Genomic DNA, 24,755 nt, shown 5'->3' on the forward strand with positions numbered 1-24,755 from the left:
GCAATGAGATACCACCTCACACCAGTCAGAACAACTAAAATTAACAAGTCAGGAAAGGACAGATGCTGTCAAGGATAGGAGAAAGGGGAACTGTCCTACACTGTTGGTGGGAATGCAAGCTGGTGCAACCACTCTGGAAAACAGCATGGAGGTTCCTCAAAAAGTTGAAAATAGAGCTACCCTATGATCCAGCAATTGCACTACTGGGTATTTACCCTAAAGATACAAACTTAGTGATCCAAAGGGGCATGTGCACCCAAATGTTTATAGCAGCAATGTCCACAATAGCCAAACTCTGGAAAGAACGTAGATGTCCATCAACAGATGAATGGATCAAGAAGATGTGGTATACAATGGAATACTATGCAGCCATCAAAAGAAATGAAATCTTGCCATTTGCAATGACATGGATGGAACTAGAGGGTATCATGCTTAGCGAAATAAGTCAATTGGAGAAGGACAGCTATCGTATGATCTCCCTGATATGAGGAAATGGAGATGCAATGTGGGGGTGGTGAGGGGTAGGAAAATAATAAATAAAACAAGATGGGATCGGGAGGGAGACAAACCATAAGAGACTCTTAATCTCACAAAACAAACTGAGAGTTGCCGGGGGAGGAAGGTAGGGAGAGGGTGGTGGAGTTATGGACATTGGGGAGGGTATGTGCTATGGTGAGTTCTGTGAAGTGTGTAAACCTGGCAGTTCACAGACCTGTACCCCTGGGGCTAATAATACATCATATGTTTATTAAAAAATTAAAAAATTTTTAAAAATGTATGTCCAATTAAGTAAGAAAAGTGTTAAGGTCTAGGCAGGAGCAATAAAAGGCCCCTCCCTCCCCTGACTTGGCTCACGCAGGGGGCTAGGGACCAGGCTCACAGAAATCCCAGATGTGGAGAAATGCTGAGGCATACAGAATCAGAGATAAGGGAACATAACAAGACTAACGAGATCACCCCATTTGTCCTAAATGTCAGAGACCAGATATCTCTATGACAGTTACAGCTGGACCCCTGAAAGTTATCAAACGTCAAAGAGAAAGTAAACATGGTACTATCAACAGTAGAGACATCAAGAAGATTTCTGTTCCCTGGTATGTTCTCCATAAAAGACTGCCAGTGAAAACCCACAGTGGCAACCCATTCGGGACCTTCTCAGTCTAGAGAGCTTTTCTCTTTTATTTCTGTTCCCTTCTTCACTCAATAAGCTTTCACTCCACTTCACCCTTTCCTGTCTGCAAGATGCATTCTTGGACTCTGTGAGACCAGAACCCCAAAACCCTGTGCCCCAAGGGAATAACAGGAGCCAATTAATTCATGAAGCACAGATTCATTCATTTATTCAAAAGTCACTGAATGCCCACCACATGCCAGGCATTCAGGAAATGTCTCCTGAATTTAAAAAATCCCCACCCTCATGGAAAATAACACCATGAATTTTTGTGTTTCTTCCTTGGTTTGTTTTTGGTAACCAGGGAATCAAGGCAATGCCAGAGTCAGAGCACCTCTGGATCTCCAGAAAGCATCTGACAAAGCCTTTCATGGGCCCATCACAGCCAATTGCATGGTGGGTCCCTGAGCGATGAACAGTGAGCAGAGTGGACACTCTGCAAACTTGTTACATATCCCATTGAGGGAACTCAGAAGGTGACATGGGTCTGATCTGAGTGAGAAGTCCTGTTCAGAGAGGCTAGAAAGGCCACTCCCCTCAGTGGAGCTCACCTCACCTGGAGGAAGGAGTTCAGTTTCATGCACCACAATGGAAAGGAATATCGTTAAACCAAGGATGACACAAGTATGTTGAGGACATGCACAGACTGTCATGTGAGGAGCTAAGGAAGAGAAACACATACACACACACACACACACACACACACACACACACCGGTGTTTGCCCTGAGAGAAAAGAAAATTTGGGGGATACATAACAGTGACCTCTATTCTAGAAAGGGTGCTACAGGGTGGATGAAATCTAGGAAAAGACTGAACATCTTTGAGTCAGACCCTTCTCTGGGGCATTAGCTCATTTTGTTAGGCATTAGTCAGGACATTAGTCAGGACATTAGTCAGGACCACGGTCCCCAACAAGAAAATACAGAATCAGGACAGCTAAGATCAAACAGCACTGACATCCTGTTTTTGCAGATTAGATAGGAGCACACTAATACTCTGCTTTGCAGCCCTTGCAGAAATAACTTCTATAAAACGTCCTAAAATAAGACAATCAACCACAAAGCATTTGTCACTACCATGGGCAGGGGGCAGTTAAGGGGTGGCTCAGTGGGTTAAAGCCTCTGCCTTCGGCTCAGGTCATGATTCCAGGGTCCTGGAATCGAGCCCCGCATCAGACTTTCTGCTTGGTGGGGAGCTGCTTCCCTTCCTCTCTCTCTGCCTGCCTCTCTGACTACTTGTGATTTCTGTCTGTCAAATAAATAATAAATAATAAATAAAATCTTTAAAACAGAAAAAAAAAAAAAGCCTTAAGGCCCCAGATGTATTTTGACCATCAGCACAGAGATAGTAACATCATAAGTAGATATGATACGTGACCAAAGCCCTGACTGGCACGATTCAGCACACCCTGATTGCTGAAGAGTCCCGCAAAAGAGCTCATAAAACCCCCTAAACTGAGAAACCCCATGCCCTCTGAGGGCAACCCTCTCTGGCCTCCCTTCCTCTCCAGGAGCTTCACTCCGTAAACTCCGCTCTGCTTCCCACCAGTCTTTGTCTGGCCTACCTCTTCATTCTTCTAAGCAGCAGGACCAAGAACCGCGGGCACTAAGGGGACACAAAACCTGTAACAATTTAACCCTCACCTTTAGCTTTAAAGAGCCTGATCCCTGATGGACACAAGCATCTAACATCTCTCCCGGAGCAGAGGTAGAACATTGAAAGGCATCCCTTCCGGTAGCCAGTCCCACCTTCCCAGGGTCTGAATGAGGGCTTTGGTATTATTAGCTGATTGTCATTGTTTGTAGAAGTTCCAAGCAGTTAACATCTGGGACCATTCAGAAAGGGGAAAAAAGTATTTGACCTTGCTGGGGGGGCGGGAGGGGGGCGCGAATGTTTAACTAAGTGATAGAGGTGGAGGAACCATTCCAGGAATCATAAGTGACTTTGCAATCTGAAAGGACACGGGGAGTGCAGCCGGAAAGGCCACAGCAGCCTAATTCCATAGAAAATCCCACAGGGCACGTAGGGGCCTGCGCAGACACAGCAGTTGGCTGCCTTCCTAAACGGGACATGGGACCTTTAGAAGTGTCTACTTGGAAAATGAGAGAAACTGGTATACCTGGGTGGGAGAGTCCGCTGGACCTCTGCACTTCAACAAGCATTTCTGAATCAGGCTTCTATTCCTTTAAGAACCAGGCTTACCTTCAGATTCATTTTGGCTTATGGAGGCCCTCCTTACCCACTATGCTCACAAAGAAAGGAATCCTTTCAGGGAGACTTCAGAAAATATATGAAAAGGGTCTTTGAAAGCTGTCGCAGTTTGAAACTGACTTTCAATGAGCTACTGCTGACTGCTGTGATCGGGTTAAAGTAGATTCGGTGGTTTTTCTTTATTTTTAGTATTTAACAGTATATTTTTTTCCTACTCTTCTCCAATAACCTACATATTCTGAGCCTCCCGATGATCCCTTTACAAGGAAACTGACAGCACAAGGAGAAGCGTTCATTTTCCCCGGTAATGTTCCCGGCAGATTTCTGCACTGACGGCAGACCACGCTTAATGGGCATACATCTATAAGCATAACTTTAGGCACTATTCAAGAAAACGGACTTTTTCCTACTTTTTACTGAAGTAGCCGCCTAGATGATTCTGGGTGGGTGGTGATCACATCCCCACTGTGGCCCATTCTTTTCATAAACTCCTCTGCTGTCCTTCCTCAGCACCTCTCAAACCAGAAGCAGAGCCATCCTTAGCTCCCCAAACTGTTCTGTGCTTGTGTTAACTCTTATTAAATATTTACTACACGCCAAGCATTGAGAGTGTGAAAGGCTAAGTAAAATAGAGTCACTTAAGTCAAGGAACATTTTTTTTTTTTTTTTTAAGTCAAGGAACTTTAAAATGGATCCAGGAGTCCATTAAAAAGTGGGCTGTGTCTGCCTTTAGCTCAGGTCATGATCCCAGTCTCCTGGGATCGAGCCCTGTGTCTGGCTCAGTAGGGAGCCTGCTTCCTCCTCTCTCTCTGCCTGCCTCTCTGCCTACTTGTGATCTCTGTCTGTCAAATAAATAAATAAATAATCTTTAAAAAAAAAAAAAAAAAAAGTGGGCTGTGAGCACGTCTTCACCAGATGGAACCATGAACTTTTCACCCGGGCCAAACCACAAATACTCCAAGGACTCCGCTTGAACACCTGCAGGTCGCTACAGGAAGGGACTTTTGCTTAGTGATAGCCTTAGCAACCACTTATGTTTAGCTCAGATGAGTTTTGTCGCCAACCCAATCAAACTTCCTTGTAAACAATGTATAGGAGTCTTTCCTTTTTTGCTTTTGCTTGACTTTCACTCCCTAATTGGGACACTATGACCCTGAATTGTAATTCTTTGATCCCAGATTAATGGTTTTGCTTCATTATTGCCTCCCAACAATTTTAGGTGGACTGAGAACACAATGCAATTTAATCGGCACAGGATCCGCTCGAATGGGTACGATTTGTATTCCTGCTTTACAAAGACAAAGGCTGAAGCTCGTACCTTCTGCTTAAACAATTGGCTGGTAAGTGGTGACTCAGGCTCGGAACCCTGTTCCTTCAGGCTGCACTGAAACACTTCTTCTACCCAGTTCCTTCTACCTGGGATGGGTCCCTAAGTGCCTACATTTAATCAAAAGTGTCAAAGGATAATCCCAAGTAGGAAGTGAGTTAGCGGGACGGGAATCTCTGGCCACTGGAAACGAAAAGGAGCAGGACACAATAGTGGGCGTTAGGTGTGATATTTCTTATTCTGGCTTGTTCACCCCCAGCCGTGCAACAGCCTCAGCCTGGAAGAAGAGGTCAAGACTGGCCACATAAGCACAGAGGGGAGAATCTAATGCTTTATTGCTCTTTTTCTATTTCTACCTTTTCAGACTTGTGGGCCTTGGAAATCCATCAGAAAAGCCTGAGAACAGCCTTAGGAGAACTGTTGGCAACACCCCTAGGAGTTGTTAGCCAAAAGCTTCAACCTCCCCTCCTCATCACTGAGAGAGAGAGAGAGAGAGAGACAGGGACGAGAGAGACCTGTCTGTTGGGAGTAGTTCAAAGATATTCTTTCCACCAAGAGAATTAGTTTAACAAAAAGGAGCCATTGTGGTTTAGAGAGCTCACCATTGATTACTAGGTCAAGATAAGAATTATTCTCTCCTTTTTCCCTCGGAGACCTTAGATAGTAAAGTACTTTTGACCTTGGGCAATAGAGATTTCTCTGTCCCCATTGAGACTAATGTGGGGAGGAGGGAAGAAGTCAACATCCATTGTACCACTTTTCTGTGCTCCTGTGTACACCGTCAGCCTTCACTCAACCCACAGTCCTGTGGCCCTCACAGCGGAATCAGGACAAAAACATAACATTCCTAAGACCAGCAATGGCCGTAAAGGGGTCAGAACACGCCACCCTGAGCTATGCTGCTTTGGCATATGGACTGAGCTGAAGGCACTTGACACACAGGAGGTGCAGGAAGCTCCCCCCCTCCCCCTTTCTACCTGAAAGCATATCATAAAATTTGCCATGAGAAGGATGTCTTCCCTGCACCAGGAAGAGAACATTCTTATCACCAGCGATGAATGTACAAGCCAACTGACTAAAATAATTCTTATCTTCCATTAGTTTCTTCCATATATTTTCTCATCACTGCCTCACAGTTTACTGCCCTGAGCCCAAACTCCTTGGTCTTCTCACATCCCCACAATTTATCATTCATTGTTTAAAAAAATAATCTAAGCTTCGGGACCTAATGGTTTCTTTTGGACACCATTTTCATTTTTAAAGACTCACGTGTACAGATAAAAATATTAAGTAAGATTTGTATGCTGTTCTCCTGTTGATCTATCTTCTGTCAGCTTATTTCTTAGACCCTGCCACAGAACGCAGGAAGGGGGCAGAAAGTTTCCCCTTCCTGAGAGCCCTCTTGGAAAGCATGGAAACTCATTTTTCCAAATAACTTGATGACAAAACTAGGCAAACTGGTGAAATGCCTCTTCAAAATACTTTTCCTCCTTTTTTGTTCTCAAACATGCTATTCACAACAAACAAAAAGAAAATGAGTAAATCAAAACAACTCAAATATCTCTGTGCAGAGGTAATTACCATTAATACTTCAGTGCAGATTCTCCCAAGCTTCTTCTGTTTGAGTTAAAACATACACTCCCTCATATACACGACATCATTCGTACATTTTTGAGTACTTGCCCACCGTTATCTCCAAATCAATCACCAGAGCTGAACCAGCATGTTTGTTAAGGTTTCCAAGACACTGTCCTCCAGAAAGATGGTATCCAGCAACATTTTCTGGAACCCACTGTTCCCCTAAAGCCCTTAGCACACCAAATCACCAGGCTCCAAGGATAATGCCAGAAGAGGGAAGAGAGAGTTTTACTATTCAGCCAGGAGGCCCCTCCCCTGGGGCTCTTAGACTTCACTAAGATAATGTAAATGATTGTCGTTCTGTTGCCCCATCCCAAACATGTAAAATGAGACAGCAGCCGAGTCAAATTGGTATCCCAGAACATTGGAGAGTCCCAGGGCCTTTGGAGAGGGCGTTGTGATGATGTGCAAAGTTGTCAAGAAAACAGAGCAAAAGCCAGCCTTGGGTGTAAGGGGCTCCTCTGCAGCAGCTGGTAAAAGCTGCTGTGTCAGAGGAGCAGAACTTACTTATTAATCCAATATTACATAGCACTTACTAGGCACCAGCCACTCTAAGTGCTTCATCCTGTATGAAGGCAAATAGCAACTTTAGCCTCATTTTTTACATGGAGGTTAAGTAACTTCTTGGGATTAGTTCTAGAGTATGTGTGTCTAACCACAGAGCAATGTTGTCCATCAGGGAATGTCCTTGATCAAACGAAGAACTTCCCCATCCTCTCCCACATATACAGCATAGTAAATGCTCATTTTTTCCAATCAAGCAGAAAGCACCATTTAATTGGTATTGGAAAAGTAAAAACAATGAAAATGGAAATTTGTGCACAAAAAGCTACATAATACCTAAAATAACTAGAATGATTTTATTAGATCATCTTTTTTTTAAAGATTTTATTTATTTATTTGACAGAGAGAAAGATCACAAGTAGACAGAGAGGCAGGCAGAGAGGCAGGCAGAGAGAGGGGGAGAGAGAGGGGGAAGCAGGTTCCCTGATGAGCAGAGACCCTGATGCGAGGCTCGATCCCAGGACCCTGAGATCATGACCTGAACCAAAGGCAGAGGCTTAACCCACTGAGCCACCCAGGTGCCCCTAGAATGATTTTAGATAGTAACATGCTCCCTGCCCCTGATTTAGCCCTGGTTTCATCTGTCATTCATTAATTTTAACTTCTTCTTTTCTGGGGCAGAGTCCATTTTTTTCCTTAATAAATCAAAATTGGACTATTTAAGGCTTTATTTTTCCAAAACCCTGTGACATATCTCATCTTATTGATGAGAAGGTATCCAGGCTTAGAAAGGCTAAGGGATTTATTTGTGGTAACGGGGGCAGATCATGAACACACCTTCCAACTATTTCCCCACTCCATCCTGTGTCCTGCCCTCTGTAATCCTGTAACGGGCTTTGAAACCAAGCGAAAATGTGAAGACGTGTGCGATATGTTAACAGACATAGGTAGTTAGATAAACAAACAAATATCTAGACACACGCACAACCATAATATTTCATGTATCTTGAATTCAACCATCTGGTGAATTCACCTCCTAGAACTCAAAATCACCTAATCATTTTACCTGTGCATGCACGGATGGATGGATAGAGTATGTACGGGTTTGCTCACTTCTGGTCCTCTTCGCCCTGCATACCTCACAGAATGGGTTTTTTTTTTCTTTTCTTTCTTTTTTTTTTTTTTTTTAAATCTTAGTAAGTATACTCTTTAATCCCCATCCCCTATTTCATCTATCACCATACTCACCTTTCTTCTCATAACCATCAGTTTACTCTCTATATTTAAAAGTCTATTTTTTGGTTTGTCTTTCTCTTTTTTCCCCTTTGCTTGTTTCATTTCTTAAATTCCACATAAGAGTGAGATCATATGGTGTTTGTCTTTCTCTGACTTATATTTCCTAGCATTATACTCTCTTGCTCTATCTGTGTTATTGCAAATGGCAAGATATTATTTTTTATGGCTGAATAATATCTATTTACCTATATATCTATATCTATATGTATATCTGTATCTATCTATATCTATATATCCATAGTTTGGCTATTGTAAATAATACGACAATAAACAGAGAGGTGCGTGTATCCCTCTGAATTAATGTATTTATATTTTGGGGTAAATAAGCAGTAGGGCAATTACTAGATCATAAGGTAGTTCTATTTTTGATTTTTTGAGGAACCCCCATGCTCTTTGTCACAAGGACTGTCCTGGTTTGCATTCCTGGTGACAGCACATGAGCGTTCCTTTTTCTCCATATCCTCATCAACACTTATTGTTTCTTGTGTTTTTTATCTTAGCCCTTTTGACAGGTATGGGTGACCACAGAACTGATTCTTAAATTCCACAGGTCAAGCCCTCCGGCTCTTTTCTCTCTGCAGTTGACAGAGAAAACTAAGGCCATCTTTCACTTAGGCATTCATTTGCCCACTCATATGTGTGAAACTGCCCTGGGACCTTCTACGCAACTTATAAAAACACCCTCGGTCTCTTCCAACATAAACAAACACACAAACACACACACACCCAGGCATGCCTGCCTACACATGCACACTCACGTGTGTACCCATGAACACACTATGTCCTGCAGTCTTGAATTCCCTCTGGTTTCGAGAGTTTATCGATAAGATGTCAAATTCTCCTTTCATTCATTAAATATTCTATTACTTCAAGCAAACTACAAGTCCCTATATACTACTTACCTAGGTTTGACAAATCTTAACATTTTAACATCAAATCTTAACATTGAACCTTATTTTTCTCTTTTACTGAAGGAATACAGCATTATCAATACTACGGGGCTCACCCACGCTTCTCCTTGACCCCTTCTCTTTCTCTTCCTCATTGAAGGCAACCACTAACATGACTATATCCTATCGAGGGTGCGCATTTTATTATTGATACATGCATTAATTAACACTATTTAATCTTTTGTATTCTTAAAATTTCCTTTAAAGGCAATGCTGTAGAACCATTCTGCTTTGGAAACGTATCCGCAGTGATACATGTATTCATAGTTGGTTGTAATTGCATTTTAGTACTGTGCTACCGTATGTACATTCGCAATTTATTCATGCTGTTGCCTCTTCATGAATATGTAAATTATTTCTAATTTTTTCTTAATTATAAAGTATCATCTCCTGCTCCTTCATGGAAATGAAGATACTGGCCCCAAAGCTCGTAACCTCCCCCGAGACCGCTACGGACCCAGTTTACTTGCTCTCTACCCCAGTGTTGAGTTATTCTTTGGTGTATGGGCCCTGGGGGTATCTCTTATTTTTTGCAAATTTAGCTACACATTTAAAGCCTGTTTGTCATATTTTATCCAGCATATTAGGTGTGACTTAGCAAGGGTGTTTTCTGGTTAGCAGTTCCTTCTCATTACCTAAAAGGGGAAAGCCACTCTTTTCTTATCTAAACTTTCCTTTTCATCAGTGTCATCACATTCTCTTGCTTCTCTCTCTTTTTTCCCCTCTTCCCATTTCTTGTCCTTTAGATAAAAGAATTATCATAAGGTTTGTCCTGACTCTTCTCACTCTAATGTGATCATTTTCACAAACCTAACTGACCCCTGTGTACTGATGACTCACAAATCAGGGACCCAGAATTCTCCAACTAGAATCTCCCTGACTTTCAGATCTGTATGTCCAATTACTTCCTGTTTATTTTCACCTGAAGGGGCCACTGGCATATTAAATTCAGTACTTCCAAAACTTAACTCCTTCCTCTCCCCAAATCGTCTCTGTTTTTTATCTCTAAGAGACAGACAATGTCATCCACCCGAGCCATAAAACTTAGTCACTCTCAACTCCTCCCTTTACCTCAAATCTTGGTTTCCTACATCCCACCAGAATCATTAACCACCAAATTCACTCACGTCCACCTCCTTTCTCCTCTACTCCGCCCTCCACTTTTTCTTTCCTTTTTTTTTTTGCCTTTCTGGGCCTTTGTCATCTCTCTTTGAGCACTCATAAGAGCCATTTATTCCTGACCTTGTGTTTTCCAGCTAGGGTTGTCAAATTTAGCAAATAAAAATATAGAATGGCCAGTTAAATTCGAATTTCAGGTGAACAACAAATACTATTTTGGTGTAAATATTTCCAAAATATGGATGGGAACCAGAATTTATCTGGTAGTTCAACAAACACATCTTTAACATTGCTGTCAAAGTGAGCAAAAACTTTTATCGTGGTATTTCTGGCCTGATGTCATCAACGTTTCCTTGTTGTCCACAGACCATCTTTGGACAAATCTTGACCTGGCACACAAAACCTTCCATGACTGGGCTACTCTATAAGTCTCCAATTTTCCTTACATCTCTCCCTCGTAGACTGTGTTCCAGGCACGCTAGGTCTTCTCCTGAAATACATGGAGCTCTTTTCTGTCTTGGAACATACAGGCCCATCTACCTGAATCACTGTTTCCCAGTCTCTCATTTTTCAGAACTTAGCTAACTGTTACTTTTTCATATAGCAGTACCTGGTTACTCTTTATCTCATTCTTCCCCCTCCTCTTCTTCCTCTTCTTCTTCTCCCTCTTCACCTCCTCCTCCACTTCCTCCTCCTCCTTCTTTTTAAGATTTTATATTTATTTATTTGTCAGAGAGAGAAAGTGAGCACAAGCAGGGGGAGTGGCAGGCAGAGGGAGAAGCAGGCTCCCCACCAAGCAAGGAGCCCAATGTGAGACTTAACCCCAGGACCTTGGGATCCTGACCTGAGCCGAAGCCAGACGCTTAACCCTGACTGAGCCATCCAGGCATCCCTCCTCATCTCATTGTTGTTACTTTTCTTTTCTTTTTTTTTTTTTAAGATTTTATTTATTTATTTGACAGACAGAGATCACAAGTAGGCAGAGTGGCAGGCAAAGAGAGAGGAGGGGAAGCGGGCTCCCTGCTGAGCAGAGAGCCCAACACGGAGCTCGATCCCAGGACCCTGGGATCATGACCTGAGCCAAAGGCAGAGGCTTTAACCCACTGAGCCACCCAGGTGCCCAAAATTGTTTCTTTTCTTAATAACACTTTCACAATCTGAGAGTATCTTGTTTATTTGCTCATCAGTTTATTATCTAACTTTTCATTAGATCAAAAACTTAACTTGTTCACCACTGTACTTCCAAGGCTTAGTAGAGCTCCTAATACATGGTTGGCACCCAATTAAATATTTATAGAACAAATAAACAAATGAATAGGTGAATGAATGAATCAATGAATGAACAAGCAAGTGAAAAAAATGAATGACTAGTTAAGCCCTCTAGCCATGAGTTCCTTTTGAGTCTTTGCTTATGCCCTATGCTTCATGCCCTTAGTTTGGGTTGCCATAACAAAACACCCTAGAGTGAGTGGTTTAAACAATAGATATTAATATTTCCACATTCTGGAGGCTAGAAGTTGAAGATCAAGGTGTTAGCATGGCCAGTTTCTGGTGAGGACTCTTTTTATGGCTTATAGAGTGTTGTCTTCTCACTGAATCCTCTCACAGTAGAGAGAGAGATAAGCAAGCTCTCTAGAATCTCTTCTTATAAAGGCACAAATCCCATCATAAACGTCCCACCCTCAAGACCTCATCTAAATCTAGTATCTTCCAAAGGCCCCAACTCCAAATACCATCTCGTGGGGTTAAGGACTATAATATCTGATTTTGGGGAGACATGATTCTGTCCACAGCATGCCGCAAGTATAGTGCCCATTCTTCCCTTCTGTGTGCTCAAGAATCACCATCTCTATACAGAGATTCCAGGTGAAATAAATCACTCCTTCCTTTGAACCTCACCAACATCCTATGTACCTGTTGTACTTTATTGTAACTGCTTCCCTCTCTGAGACTGTAAGTTCCCTGGGAGCTGTACCAACACTTCAATGTACCATGTCTGGCATAATGTCTGGTACTATATTCCCAAATTTCAATACAACTCAACAAATATTCATTAACTGAATAGATAATTGGATGAATGAACAGTAGCATCTAGGAAGGCAGTGTAAAATAACTCGGGTTGGATAGCCAATATTCATACTATAAAGCTCACAAAAAACTGCTCATACAAAATATGTTTTTGGACTCTCAAAGTCTATTTATAGTTAGTTTTCATGGTATTCATTAATTTGGTTACATGATTTTCAAGTCAACTTGCATTAGTTTGCTGGGGTAGCCATAACAAAGTACCACAGAGTGGGGAGCTTTAACAATAGAAATTTATTTTCTCACAGTTTTAGAGATTAGAAATTCTAGATAAGGTGTTGGCAGGATTGGCTACTTCTGGGGGCTCTGAGGGAGGGATCTGTTTCAGACTCTCTTCTTGGCTTATACATCCTCCCTGTGTCTTCACATCCTCTTTCCTCTGTATGTTTCTATGTCCATATTTTCTCTTCTTCTAAGGACTATAGTTGTTTGGATTAAGCCTACCCTAATGACCTCATCTTAACTTGATCACACTTGCAAAGGCTCTATTTCCAAGTAGAGTCACATTCTGAAGTACTGGGGGTTAGAACTTCAACATATAAATTTGGGGGGCAACATAATTCCGCCCATAACACAATCTCTGTAATGTGAACGAGAAAAGTGGCAGGCAGTGCTGGTCTAAGCAGTCACATATCTTCAGAGAAAGAAGTGACAACCAATCACCTGAAACCAAAAGACAGAACATGGTGGACAGGGGGTAGGTAAGGAGCAGCAGTGGAAAACACATTGAAAAGTAAGCACAACCTATATTTAAACTATATTTAAAACAAATATTAAACTATTAAACTATATTAAAACAAAAACAAACAAGCAAAAACAAAAAAAAAAAAAAAAAAAAAAAAAGAAAAGAAAGGTTGGCCGAAGGGCAGAGTTATTGCTGTTCAGGATAATAAGAGTCTGTAGGACAATATCTGGTTCTGTATAGAACTTAAAGGGGCAGGAAGAGCTGTAATATATTTTATAAAGTGGTCTTTCAAGCACAGTTACATTGTTTTAAATAGTGCTTCTTAAATGTAAACCTCCAGCTACATAAAAAGTTTCATTATTCAGCCCTCCCGTGATCCCAGTGGTTCCTAATAATAACTCCCAACTCCAGGTGAATCACCATAGATCATAGAGTAGAAGTGAGATAACAAAATATCAAGTAGTTCCCAAAAATGGGTTAAGATACAGGAATATGCATTCAGATGAGAAACATCATGTGTAAAAGAAGACACTTTCTATCATTTAATTCTTATGCTTGCTCTTAATTTCTCCTTTGCCACCCACCTTCTGGAGGATCCTGGAAGAATGAATCACCATGTGTGAAGGAAACTCAGGAGTATTGGTTTCTTGGAAGTCTGACAGGTGACTCATATTTCATAGATTTTGTCTTAATTTCATTTGGAAAAAAGCTTTCACATTTCCCAAATTTACAGTATGTCTGTTAAAAAATTTAAATATAAAATAAATATAGATAAAATAATACCTAGCTTGTTAAAGCTGGGAAGTATTGTATACTTTCTGTAGTATAAGATAGTCTCATTTCATTATGTTGTCTTCTACACTAATGATTTTAACCATAACTACAATCAATAATTGTATTAATTAAAGTAATGCTAATTGCTTTGGCAAGTACATGACCAAAATTATGTTTCTGTTCAAATACCGCCGCCTTGAATATTTTACTGAAGACAACTCAGCTCTGTCTTTAGTGATTCTAGCACTTCTATATTTGAAAATAAGTCAAGTATGAGGATACTTTCTATTATATTTGAATCAATAGAGAGTGAACTCTGTACATTGGATATTCCTGAATTCTTTCTTCTCTAAATTAGAAGGTTTAGTTTTGGTCTGGATTTCTCTATATTTCTGAAATCTCCTGGTAGAATTTTTCAACTTAGGCCAGTGTCTGGACTGAAGTAACAGTGGAGCTTACCAATTTAACGCATCACATGCCATAAATAGAGTGTTTTTATAGCACTTCTATTTCTTTAAACAGCCAAGTATATTCACAAAAATGAGATAGCATTGATCTCCTGGTATATAAAGAGGTTTAATGAAATACTGTACGTAGAGCATTTAGCACAGTACTATCATCTGCAGGAAACAGCAAATAGTCAATGTACAGAATATGACCTTATACAAGTAGCACTTAGAAGGATATGTATCCAGATGTCAGCCATGATCTGCTCTGCTTGTTCCTATTTTGAGTGTTATTTCTTTTTCCTATCTGTATATCTTTGTTATAAGAGCATTTACAGCTTTGTAACAAGATTAAGAAGTGATTTTTTTTCATTTTTAAGATAATATTTTAAATTCAGTGCAGATATTTATTTATTAATTTTTCTACATCAGAAATTCCCCCATTGATTGGTTAGTCCAAACAAACCATTTGCAAAATGGGTCTTATTTCTCCATCAAGAGTCATGTGTTTAAATTTTTGTTAGTGGCATAAAGATACAATTGTAAGCATATATGAAAGGAAATGTTTTCTGGACTATGAAAGCAGTCATCTTTTTCCTTCATGAGGCTATATTTGGAGGAAAAGTATTAACACCAGATAACCTGATAATCATAATAGCATTTCCAATTAAGATGAGCTGAATCACTGCCTGAAAGTCGAAATAACCAGATGTGCCTGAAATTCTGTGATGGCTCCCATTCTCATCCTGTGTCTACTCTGAAACCAAACTCAGTTTTTTGCTACATCCTCAAAATAAACCCAACACTACAATGCATTCATAAGTAATACCAATTTTACTGGTGATTTCTAAGGGAAATGAAGAAAATAAATTACATCATGTATTGCCAAGAAAAGCTCAAGGGAAGTTAGTCTTCACTCTTTGTTCCCACATTCCCTTTCCTTACCTGCCAGTCAAAAACTTCTGTTGTCTTAACATTCAACTCCAGCCTTTGGCTTGAATTCTTGATTATCAGAAAGAAACCCGAGCGGGTGACGAGGAACGCCCTCCACAGACTATAGCCATCACCACCACAGTCAAAAAACAGATCAATAGTGTTAGTGAAGTCTCCCCCGGGGGGGTTTCATGCTCCATCCCAAACACTTTATCAAAATATTTACCCACCAAAGCCGGTGTGTGTGTGTGTGTGTGTGTGTGTGTGTGTGCGTGTGTGTGTGTGTTGGAAGTAGTCGTGAAATTCTGCAGGCAAGAGAATATTGTTTCCACCAGGTAAATAAATATGGAATATTGTCATAGATCATAAACAGAGTATGAAAGTGACAAGGATCCTTTCAGTTTTGCTCCCGGCCTGTCTTTGTCCCCCAGCTTTGGCTTCTGATGAGAATGAGCTGGCCAACCCAGAGCTCCTGGTGCTGGGATGAGAACTCTTTGAAGGTAAGTTCCCTCTGTGTTGGGAGCTTTCTGGATGCCCTTTCAGAAAGAACATAGCAGTGGCTTCTGAGGACACATGGAGCCTCCCAGGGCAAGTACTTTTTAAGAAAACTTTTTTTAAAACCTAAAAAAAAAAAAAAAATTCTCTATACTTTTATATAACACACTTGACTGATTAACATGAATTTTAATTTGACATTTACCCAGCAAACTTCTACTCCGATAGTCATGTGTCCTGTTAGAATACAAAGCTATCTATAACATAAGAGTAAGAAATCTTACCTTGATAACTGTCATGAATCCAAATTCAAGCCTTTTTCCAACTATTGACGCCATCACTCAGCAGCCATTTACTAATTGCCTAGTTACTGTTTCCAAGTATGTGGGCTTTGGCTTGTAAAGTCACAGTAGGAAAAGAGGAAAACTCAGCCTACAAAGTTTCCATCAAATAAGTCTAAACTCCAGACATGTCTTGAGTCACTCTGACTCTACTTGGTTATTGAAATTATATGGAAACTTTTTCTACCCATTGGCACCACTAAAACCTCCAGACAACTGGTTTCTAGCCTTATGGTACACTGTGCTGTTTTTCCCTAATTGCTTTTTGAAATGTAAGAGAGTCTAATTCTTCCACTTTCTTCCTTGCTATTTTAAGGTTTCCAAACTTACGCTTGCATATTATCTAAGCTATTCTTATTTTGAAGTAAAAAGATGACTATAATTTTAGGTTTTAATGTTTCTCTTCTTCATTTGGTGTTGCTTCTCAAAATCAAAGTCACCTGCCATTCTAAGGTGGCCACATTTCATGGTTGTCTTAGACATCCCTGATGAACACAGCTTTCCCGCAGTGATCTGGGAATGGAAGTGCATTTTCTCTGCCTGGCCCCAGGCTCTCCTTTGATGGATCCTTCCCCATTATCAGCATCTTGCCCTCCAAGTTTTACCTAGAGATCTCAGGCAACAATCATCTCTAGAGATCCCCCCCAAAATACAATTCAAAATAAAGCCCATAGATTTAGGATGAATTTAACAAATCTTTGGTAGGAACAGTTCAGATTTTAAAAGGAAAACACTTCGCGGCATACTTTTCAGAGGGGGACATCATACTAGAAGAAAACAGTACTCTAAATTCTCTGAATTTCACTTGCTACACCTGTACCTACTCTCAGGAGTGTGAAGAGAAGTGAGATGGTGTAAGTAGAAATAAGTAGTATTGTGTAAATTCATGTAAAAAGTTGTGAGATCTATATGGCCGATAGACTAGTTAACAGTATTACACAATGACATTTCCTGATTTTGATATTTTACTACAGTCATGTGAGATGTTAGCACTGGGGAAAGCTGGGTGAAGGATATACTGGACTCATTGTTCTAATTTTTCAACTTCCTGTGAATCTCTAATTATTTCAAAAACACTTTGAAAAAGGGTGATAAATTTAGTCTTCCTAGAAAGGAGCTAGGCGCTAAAGTAATAATACTAAAATTATACCTTACCTGCCTCATTTTCAGTTATCTTATATGTCCCGAAGTGCAATGCGTATGATTTTAAAGTAACTAATAACTGGGAAACCTCGGTGGCTCAGTGGGTTGAGCGAGCTTGACTCTTGGTTTCGGCTTAGGGCGTGATATCATGGGTCCTGAGATGGAGTCCCAGGGCCCGCTCTGTGCTCAGCGGGGAATCTGCTTGAAGATTTGCTCCCTCTGCCCCTCCTCCAACTCCTCTGTCTCTCTCTATCAAATCAACCAATCCATCTTTAAAGTAACCAATAACTACTCCCTCGATACAAGAAGCATCTTCAATCCTAAAAAAAATTTTTTTGAAAACCATTAATGTGGTTTTTCTCTTTTGCCTGTTTTGAGCACAAGTATTCATCCTGACTTGCCCAAAGATGGAAGAGAGTAAAGTGAGGGAAATCAATTATGTTTTTTTCATTCATTCACAAATATCAAATGAAACACTGAGGTTCTGATGTTCAAAAATAGGACTTTTCCCAGAGACCAGGGTCTTTCACCACAGATTATTATTTGGGGAAATGAGCACCTACATTCCTTGATCTCCCCTTCAACACACTCAGGAACTGACCTGACTGCCAAGACACAGAGTTTTCAGTGCAGGGGATCCAAAAGAAGGAGGGAAGGTTGCTCTTTATTGATCTCATCAGACTGTGGAAAGAAGGAGAAAACAGAAAGTGGTGACAGTCAGATGTACATATCAGTTTTTACATCGCTGGTCTACTGACCAAATGTGTTAGGTTCATGATGAAATAGCTTTCAAAGGTACAGGGCAGGTGGCCAGGTACTGTGGCCCCAGGGAGGAAGCTGCCCACATAAGGCAACAGGGTACAGTCACCGAGACAGGGAGGAAAGGAAGTTCCTGAAGCTCACTTTCCTGAGCCGCTCAGTTTCCCTGTGGCATGGATCCTGGTTTAGAGTCAGCTTGTGTGGGAAAGGAAATCCCACATTAGGGGGTGGGATTGGATTTCCAGGCCAACTAGATGGAGAAGATGTGGTAAGAGACTCAGAGGCTGAAGTGTCTAAGCCAAATGGAAGGACCTCGAGCTCAGCACTGCTAGAGTTCAACACTGGGGACCAGTAGGGCAATTCCACGGCAAGGCAGAGAGGAAGGTACGTCTCAGCGCAGAAGATGTCAGCCAGAGCACACTCAAGGACGATGGGAAGCCAGGGTTCTCCCCCCCCATAAGACCACAAGGCCACCAAGTCCACCTTTCTTTTGTTTAAACCTGGACATCATCCAAGAGAGGAAAAGAGAATGAAATATTTTCATCCTAGAGTATCCCAACACCACCCCAAAAGATTGCTTTTACATTATAAGGTCACACAAAGCTTTAAACAGGATAAGGCTTGGGTTCAAGTTTTTTCCCTGTCAGTCAGCAGATGGTGACTTCTCTGCACAATGAATTAGAGCATAGTGAGTTATGAGTTAGATATTTTTTAGTTTGCTATATGCCTTGTCAACAACAGGCACTCTGCAGGGTATCTGGGAAGCTAAAGAAAAGAAGGAAGACTAAAGCTGAGCAGAATTTGTTCTCACTGGGATTTAACTATAGGGAGGACAAATCACATTATTGCATCTTTATGTGTAAGGTTTCTCTTAAGCATAGCTTAGTACAGCCAAAGTGGTTAACGCTTTCCTAACAAGTATAAATGGGGGCTGACAGTTTTGCTTAGCATGTAACAAGCCCCTTAATCAGACAGCCTGATCCTGTATCAGTTGCTGGTACAAAGATGCACGAGATAAGATTTCTACTCACAACTTGCTCACAAGCATATAAGTAAATAATTGTGATATCATGAATGCTGGGGCTCAAGTTACTTTTAAGAGCAATGATGCCAACAGAAGTTCGGAAGAGAACAAAGATCCATCAGCCAGCCTTTCACCCAGACTCCAGTCAGTCATGTTATTGAATCACTAATATGTCTTGTAATAGCACCCTCCATAATGGTTCAAAGAATTACATTTTAAAATGTGCTGAGTTGTATATTTTCAAAAAAAAAAAATGTGTTATTTTCCTGCAAGCTAATATTTAAGACTGGACTAAGTTCTTTCACATGGGGGTCTATAGTCCCAGGGTAATTTTCAGAACAAGTAACAGAGTATAGTAACGGCAGTTTTCTCTTTTCTAAGCATGTTTCATGTGTTAGCTCACTTCATCTTTACAGCAGGTATTAAACTGCCCAGTTTTAGCAACAAAAATGAACCGCACAGAGTTCGGGCCGTATGCTACAGGGGCCCCGCCTTTTAATTGGCGAGCTGTTCTTCCTGTTCCCTGTCCTTTCTCCAAAGCACTTGGCAGGCCCTCCCGTGTACAACTTGTTTTACAAATTGGCTCCATTGCTCCACATTTACTAAGGATATTCTTCAGAACGCTAGCACTTTACGCACAGGTTGCTGGCCACCTTTTGTTTTAGTTACAAAGTTTTGTTTCTGTTGTTGTTGTTTTCTCTTTTACTGAAAAAATAAATCCTTGGAGCCTTTGATCTATTAATGAGCACGTATAGACTTCCAAAGGACATGATCGTGTTTAATGCTTCCCAAACATATAGACCATCTGGTAATAGATTAAACCTTTAAATCAGGTTTCTCCAGAGATATAGAATTAATAAGATACACATACCAATACACACACACGAATACACACACACATATATACCCACACATTATATATTATATATATATAATAAGATTTATTTTAAGAAACTGGCTCACATGGGGCACCTGGGTGGCTGAGCCGGTTAAGTGTCTGACTCTTGATTTCAGCTTAGGTCATAATTCGGGGTCATGCGATTGAGCCCTGGCCTTGCTACCGGGTGGGGAGGCTACTTAAGATTCTCTCTCTCCCTCCCCCTCTGCCCCCAGTCCCTTTCCTCTTCCCTTTCCTCCCCTCCCCAAGCTCTCTCTCTGTCTTAAAAAAAAAAAAAAAAAAGAAAAGAAAAGAAAAAGAAAAACTGGCTCATGCAGTTAAGGAAGCTAGAGAATCCAAAATCTGCAGAGTGTTTCTGGAAACCCAGGGAGGAGCAAGTTTGCAAAGAACTAATGTTGTAGATGAAGTCTGAAGACAGTCTTTTGGAGAATTCCCTCTTGCTTGGAGAAGTTTCTGTTTCTGTCAAGCCTTCAACTGATTGGGTGAGGCCCACCCACATTACAGAGGGCAATGTGCTTTTCTCAAAGTCCACCTACGTAATGCAAATGTTATCCAAAAACACCTACACAGAAACATCCAGAATAGATCCAGCCATGTTAACACATACAGTGAGACATCATACCTGAGTAGGATTCCACAGATGTTACCTTAGAAAACCCTGCCTCAGCTAGATTATCAGCTGGAAGGCAAGACCTGAGTTTTGAGATTCTTGTATCCTTCAATATCATGATTAATTAATAGTAATAGATTTTAATTATGGTAAAAATGGAATAAGCAGTGAACTTGGAGCAAAAACAAAAACAAAAACAAAACAAAAAAAAACATGGAGTCCAATCCTGGATTAGCATTCTAGTAAATTTGAGGTCTTGAGTAAGTAATTTCAACTCCATTCTTACCAGGTTTGTTATATGTGAATGGGGAACAATCACAACTGTGTCAAAAGATTGTGGAATCAAATAGCAAGACAGGTGAAAGTGTGTGGTGCTTTTTTATGAATTAGAAAGTGCTTCACGAAGCAAACAATTATAGCTCAGGACAAAAGACTATATCAAAATATGGCAAAGCCAAAGCACATCTCTGAAAATCAAAACATTCCATCTTATTTCAGTGTCACCAAAGCAGGGAAGGGGTTAAACGATGTGAAATTGTCAATGTTTAGCAGTTTTTTAAATTGAACGGCAATTTCTTAAGGCTCATCCTGATACCATAATAGGAATAGAGTATAAAATGCAGAGTTATGCTTGGGGTGATTGCTAACAGACTTGTTATTGCAAACTAGAACTTGATACACCCTATTCATTATTGTCTCTGCCTATAAGGAGATTTTACCCTGGAACAATGTGACTTAGAGTACCTGGTAAACACAAAAAAAAGAAAAAAAAAAAAACTCGATCACTTTTTTTAGTTGGTTGCAACTTTAAAAATAATTTCCTTTATCTTCTTTCTTCTTCTTTTTTTTTTTTTGGTAAGGTGAATCCCAAGAAATGGTGAAGAGAGGTTGTGGAGGACAAGAAAGTTTTACTAACAGCCACACTGGATTCCTACAGCTCCTCGAGCACACCAGTCATGTGCCTTTGTAACTTCCCCCATGAATCTGCCTGGTTAACACCTTATCTCATTCAAGTCTGATTATATCTCAGCTTCTCAAGGAAGGGTACCCTGACCACCCTATTTTATGTTTCTAGCAACCTGCCACCACAACCTATTTTCTTGATGCTTTTTCCTCTGATTTACTTTTTCTGTTTTTTCTTTTCTAGCACATATCACTTTTTCACACATACAGTTTAATTTTCTTATCTGTTGTATCTATTATTTCTTGTCTTCTTTGCTAGAATATAAGTTTCTCAAGGCCAAGGGTCTTTGTCAAGTTTGTTCATTGATTATATAAAGCCCCGGGAACAGTGCCTGGAACATAGGAACTCAATAAATGTTGGTTGAATTAATAGATTTAATGAGAAGATCTTGAATAGGAAAAGGTAGTTGGTTCCAGATTCAGAAGAACAGTCAAGAGAGGAAGGTATTTAGTATCAAAGTAATCCATTAAAATTTGATTTTAAATTTCTTTTTTTAAATTTTGAAAAAATTTGCTTAACTGCCATAAGAGGCGGAGTTTGGAATCTGAGGGGATTCTTGATGAAATCTCTGTAGCTTATTTTCTGAGATGAGATCCACAGAAATCTGGCAGAAACTCATGAAACTACCGCCAAGGCCAGTTGATCTGAGCCACTGTGGTCAATCCATTTCCATTTTTTGTTTTTTGTTTCTTCCCCTTTCCAATATCCCAGAGCAACAGGATAAACTATGCCATTGGGTCTTCTTCTCTCCCCTTAAATTCCTTATGTGGCCATAACTTATAAAAGTATTCTTGGACTTACCCAATGGATTGGGATTGTAATAAAAGCAGGCCAAATTTAAAGATCAGGGCAACCACTAACCATGATGGGGGATGCTATTCATGTGACTAACTCCTTCTGGCAGGAAATAGAGGAGTCAAACCTGCAAATCCCAGCGCAAAGAACAACCTGACACAATCCACAGATCTGAGTCACTGAGGCTATGCCTAAACCCAAGTGAAGCAGAAGCAATTGCTTGGTTAGTTCAAAATGAATGCTTTTTATTTCCTTAGGAGACTAACAAACCTCCTAAGCACCACATTAAATAGACAAGACACTTGTAATCATTAGGCAAATGTTCTTAGTTTCGAGAAACGTAAGAACTTTTTTATATCTTTGCTCATCCCTTGGAGACATAGAACATTATTCTTTAATTGAGTATGCCTTAAAAGAGGAACTAAATAACCTCTCCAGGTGTCTTCTAGATCCACACATCTTTAATTTATCCATGGACAAACATAATATTGTAGGAGAATTGAAGGAGCGTAGCTCTAAGTCTTGGTCCTGCCTTATTAGTCATCATCCAGCTGCCTTTATACGGTGGATCTGGGAGGCACAGTCGTACGAATTCACTGTCACTGGAAGACTGAGGTTTGTTCCTGTCTGGAAGTTTGTTCAAGCGTGAGTCCACTGATTGAGGCAGTGATTGTGGTCTGCCAAGGGTGCTGTGTAAAAAGGAAGTCGTTTCTTCCAACAGTCTTGTTTGTGTTTTCCAAACTGTTTCAGTTTATGTTCTGTTTCCATTCCCATGCTCAGCCCTCCCAAAGTAAACAGATGACAAGTTGTGGTGGTGGGATAGTGGTGAGGCAGGGGTGGGGATGGAGGTGGAGGAAGGAAGAGATGTCCCCAGGGCAAGAGGATTTTCAAAGAACCCAAATGTAATTTGGAAATAAACTCAAGTGCCAAAAACCAGATGGGATTTATAGCCTTGAGATCAACCCAATCTGCAGGCACAAATACAGACTCCTAGAAATTCCATTTACTTATTCTAAAATGACCAAACACTCCAAGACATTCTTATACCAAACTCCAGCTAAACTGGTGGCTGAAGATCAATCTTGGACATAGCAGTAGGTATACTTCTTTCTTCCATTCATCCCACCCATCCACTTCTGCTGGTCCAGAAAACTCATTTCTTTCTCAGACTTTCTAGAAGAATAGACCATGAACTCCCTTAATTCCAACCATGGCACTACAAATTCTGAAAGTTTAAAAAAAAAAAAAAAAAGGAAAGAATAGGAAAAAAAAAAAGAAACAAATGCATTGAGAAAATAAACTTCCAGAATTTTAACTCATTCTGAAAAATAAGACAACATTTAGAATTTTCTTTCTTTCCAAGTCTACTCCCAAGACCTTAGCTGACCTCACGTGGATTAGAAAGTTCTCTTTCTGCAAATGAAACTAATTGTAAACCTTGATTCAGTAGCACTGGAACTGACAAAAATCTCCCTTTAACGTACCTGTCTACCAAAATACATACAACTAAAAATAGCAGTAACATGTGGTTCCTCTGTTTAAAGGCAAATAATTCTATTGTATTATTATAACTCACATAGAAAGCACTTGTCAAAAATTAGTTGATCATGTATTTCTACGTTAGCAGAATAAAAAGAAAAGACAATTACATAATGTGAGATGACATAGTTCTTTTGTCCAAAAGTAAAAAAATAACTATATAGTTATAGTTATACAATTTATATAGTGTTACAATGAGCAAGTGTTACTTTCATGATTCAGAAAGCATAAATTATTTCCATTTTGGTGGGGGAGAACTATATCTCATTAAATGTAGATTTTGAATATACCAATTTAGAAATCAAAGTTGTATCAATATAGTACATTTGGTTTTAGAAAATAAAACTACCAAATATATGTCTGCCCACCTCCAGGAATTTTCCCAAAGGATCTACTTCCAACAAAATTGCATGTGCATAAGATTATTCATTGGTGTATATTTATAACTACAAAATATTGGAAAAATCTAAGAGCTCTTACATAGGAGATTGGTTTAATAAACTGTGGTAGCCCACAAATTTGATACGTAGATGAAACAGACCAATTCTTTGAAAGACAAAATCTGCTAAAACCCACACAAGAAGAAATGGATGATCTGACTAGATGATATCTATTTTAAAAATTGAATCAATAGTTAATGACCCTTTAAAACATCAAGCACCAGGCCTAGATAGCTCACTGGTAAATTCTACTTAAAGAAGGGTTATACCAATTCTATTATAAGTAATAGAGAATCTCTATAGAAGCACTTAACATACTTCCAAACTCATTTCATGAGAATAACATTACCCTAATACCAAAACTAGATAAAGACATTATAAGAAAAGAAAGGTAAAGACCAATATCTCATATTCACATAGATTCAAACACCCCCAACAAAATATTAGCAAATTGAATCCAATAATGTATGAAAATAATTATACTCTATGACCAAGTGGGATTTATCCCAGGTATGCAAGGCTAGTTAAACATTTGGAAAACAATTAATGTAATCCATCACACCAAAAGGCTAAAAAAGGAAATATTAATAATCATGTCAATAAATA

At 39.9% G+C, this 24,755-nt stretch overlaps 1 long non-coding RNA gene across 1 annotated transcript; it reads left to right on the forward strand.

Moving 5' to 3' along the window:
• Positions 1-4,476: 4,476 nt before the first annotated feature.
• LOC131833796 (uncharacterized) lies at positions 4,477-24,240 on the forward strand. The gene is made up of 4 exons (XR_009354635.1): positions 4,477-4,724; positions 13,582-13,650; positions 15,573-15,641; positions 21,272-24,240. It is a non-coding gene; the product is annotated as an uncharacterized LOC131833796 (long non-coding RNA).
• The last annotated feature ends 515 nt before the right edge of the window (positions 24,241-24,755 follow it).

Source organism: Mustela lutreola, chromosome 6 (assembly GCF_030435805.1).
Source record: "Mustela lutreola isolate mMusLut2 chromosome 6, mMusLut2.pri, whole genome shotgun sequence".
Lineage (NCBI taxonomy): Eukaryota > Metazoa > Chordata > Mammalia > Carnivora > Mustelidae > Mustela > Mustela lutreola.